This window comes from Galeopterus variegatus, unplaced genomic scaffold, assembly GCF_000696425.1.
Source record: "Galeopterus variegatus unplaced genomic scaffold, G_variegatus-3.0.2 Scaffold29275, whole genome shotgun sequence".
Taxonomy (NCBI): Eukaryota; Metazoa; Chordata; class Mammalia; order Dermoptera; family Cynocephalidae; genus Galeopterus; species Galeopterus variegatus.
In genome coordinates this window covers 4,030-7,535 of record NW_007755386.1, presented here as the reverse complement: position 1 = coordinate 7,535, position 3,506 = coordinate 4,030, and the positions used below count along the sequence as shown (strand labels likewise).

Below are 3,506 nucleotides of genomic sequence, written 5' to 3'. Positions count from 1 at the left end.
ATTGTTCTCCTTCTCCCTGAAAACTGGTCCTCATATTTCTTGCAGTGCAAATCTGAAGACAAGCCTCCCTTCCCCTTCACCCTCTCCCCGCCTCCCCTGGCCCCTGCAGGAGGACATAAAGTAAGATGTCAGCCTTCATGACAGTTGTTCTCAAAAAGCTTCCAGGGTCTTTTCTTGTGGGAGCTGCAGGTTGAAAGGAGCGTGGCCTTCTCCTCTCCCTGTCATGGCGTGTGCTTGTCCACTGATATTGGTGTACTGTGAAAAGGGGGAGTCATCTGCCAAAAAATGTCATTTTGCCAGTTGTCTTCAAGGTTCGTTCCCATTTGACCAGATATTGTCAACTTTGTTCACACTAACTTGTGCAAAATTGACAGACAGCCCTGTGCTGTCAGTGAATTAGCAGATCATCAGACCAGTGCTGAGTCTTGTGGTACTGGCATAGCTGTGGCTCAAATAGCCAGAGTTCGAGGTGGTGGGACTCATCGCTCTAGCCAGGGTGCTTTTGGACATATATGTCACGGAGGCTGCTTATTTGCTCCAACCAAAACCTGGCACTGTTGGCACTGTAGAGTGAATCTAACCCAAAAGCATTATGCCATCTGCTATGCCCTGGCTGCTTCGGCCTTACCAGTGCTGGTAATGTCTAAAGGTCATCATATGGAGGAACGTCCTGAACTTCCTTTGGTGGTCTAAGATGAATTTGAAGTCTACAAAAAAACCAAGGAGGATCTTTTGCTTCTTAAGAAAATTAAGGCATGGAATGATATCAAAAAGGCCTATGCCTCCCACCAAATGAGGGATGGCAAGGGCACAATGAGAAACCATCATCGTATCCAGCACAGGGGGCACTGCATCATCTGTAATGAGGACAATGGTATCATCAAGGACTTCAGAAACATCCCTGGCATTACTCTGCTCAATGTATGCAAACTGAACATTTTCAAACTTGCTCCTGGTGGGCATGTGGGACGTTTGTGCATTTGGACTGAAAGTGATTTCCAGAAGATAGATGAATTGTAAGGCACTTGATGTAAAGCGGCCTCCCTAAAGAGTAACTATAACCTTCCCATGTACATGATGATGAATACAGACCTTGGCAGACTTTTGAGAAGCCCAGAGATCCAAAGAGCTCACCGAGCACCACGCAAGAAGATTCATCACAGGGCCCTGAATAAGATCCACTGAAAACCTGTGAATCGTGTTGAAGCTAAACCCATATGCAAAGATAGCAACACTAGATGAGGCATCCCTAGATCTCTCTTTTTTCCTGCATAGTTTCTATTGAGAAGTCATACGTAATTCTTACCCTTGTTTCTCTGAAGTTTGTCTTCCTTTCATCTTTGCCTATTTTAAAGATTTTCTCTTTCTCTTTTTCTGCAGCTTAAATATAATATCCCTAGGTTTCAATTTTTTAATATATTTATTCTTGTTCATAATCTCTAAGCTTCCTGAATCTATTGTTTGTGTCTATCATAACTTTTGTAAAATTATCAGCCATTATTACTTCCAACATGTCTTCTATTCTGTTTTTTCTTTCCTTTTCTTCCATTAAACCAATTTCACATAAGTTACATCATGTAAAATTATCCCACAGTTGTTGGATATTCCATTGTTTTTCATTTCATTTACATTTTTTGTTTTGTTTTTCAGTTTTGGAAGTTTCTATTAACATATTTCCAAGTTCATTGATTCTTTCTTTAGCTGTATCCAGTCTGTTAACATGATTTTATTTGCTAGCATTTTCTTTGGATTTTTCCTTAAGAGTTTCCATCCTTTTGCTTATATTGCCCTTCTATTTTTGCATGTTGTCTGATTTTTTTCTCCTAGGGCCATTAACATATTAATCATAGTTATTTTAAATTCCCTTTGTGATAATCACAAAACCTGTGTTATATCTAGTTCATTTGCTTGCTGTGCCTCTTCAGAATGTGTTTTTACTTGCCTTGTAGCATGCCTTGCAATTTTTTTTTTGAAAGCTGAACATAATACAACAGGTATAGGAACGAGGTAAATAGTCCTTTTGTTTGAGGATTTATGTCAATCTAGGTAGAAGCTAGGCTGTGATTAATATCTGTGATTAATATATACACTGTAGTTGTAGGTGTCAGAGGATTTTGTTTTCTGTAGTGTTCTTATTTGTGTCTTCTCTGTTGTCTTCTTGTTTCCCTAAAGGCCACCACTTTGATCGTGCCTGCACCTAGCAGTTTTTCTTTTTTAAACTATAATCAACTGTGATTACTGCAGCTCTGTTGCTGTGTTATGAAGGTGCAGAGGAAATTGAAGCATTGTTCTCTTATCTTAAAATTAAATATAAGTTTTTACTGTGCTGGTGTCCCTAGGCTGTGACTTCACAAGGGACTCTTAGCTCCCTACTCCCCTGTGGTATAACAAATGGCAAAAGAATTCCACAGTCAGATAATTTTCCTTCTCCCAAGTTGGATAAAACTATTGTAATTCTCTCCTGCTGAGAATGTATCTCATTCCAGTTTCAGAGAAAACCCTCTGGGTGTATTTCAGCATGGTAACATATACCATCCTCCTGAAGGATTTCACTTGGCTCTTCACTATGAGAACCCTATGGGTTCCTGGAGGTAAAACTGACAAAAATATGGAAATCTAACAAGATTGCCATCCCCAGGTATTACTCTTATCTTGGTAATCAACACTCCAAAATACACCAGCAATAAACCAAAGTGACTGTTAAAATTTTTCTACAAATTTATGACTCCAGCTGATTCTGATCCATGTGAACTGATCTCACCTGTGATTCTCTCTCTTCACTTGTCTCTCCAGATTTAGGGATAGCTGTTTGCCCTACAGCCTTAGTTATTGATGGATAAAAGAGGAGTGATTGATTTTCAATTCTTTTCTGCAATTTTTGTTGTAAGGATACAAATGATAACTTCCAAACTCTTTAAATACCAGAGCTAGAACCAAGAGTCCCATTAACGTTTTTATGTTTGTGAGTGTGTGTAATTCTATGGCATCGTTATCACATAGATTCATATAACCAATGCTACAGTTCAGCTATAGAACTGTTCTATCAACACAAAGAAACTTAAGGAAGTATTTATTACAAAAAATATTCTTAAAAGAAGTGTTGATTAGTAATCAAGTTGCATGAAACCTACTTAGTGCTTTGCTCAGTAAAGGGTTAAAACAGTTTGTTTACCTTGATAAGCTCTTGGTTATCCTGCTCTGGTGTTATCACTGGGGAAGACAGAATAAATGCCCTTTGTCACAATACAATTTATTAATCAATTTAGCGGTTGAAACAACTGAATTATAAAAATTAAATTTAAATACAAAAGATAGCAAAAGGCTAGTGGTAAAACAAAAATAAAAACTACTAATAAAATATAACAAAATGTTATAATTTGTTTGGTTCCTTTGCTTAGCTTTATTTTGACAATGTCTGTGAAGTTTTTGTAAGAGTAAGAGGCGATATCTGAAGTTTTCTGGTGTTTGTTGTGAATCAGTATAAATCTGGATATTTTATCTGTGAT

General features: G+C 37.9%; 1 pseudogene; it reads left to right on the top strand.

Moving 5' to 3' along the window:
• Window positions 1-196: 196 nt before the first annotated feature.
• Window positions 197-1,285, top strand: LOC103583850 (annotated as a pseudogene).
• Window positions 1,286-3,506: the final 2,221 nt, after the last annotated feature.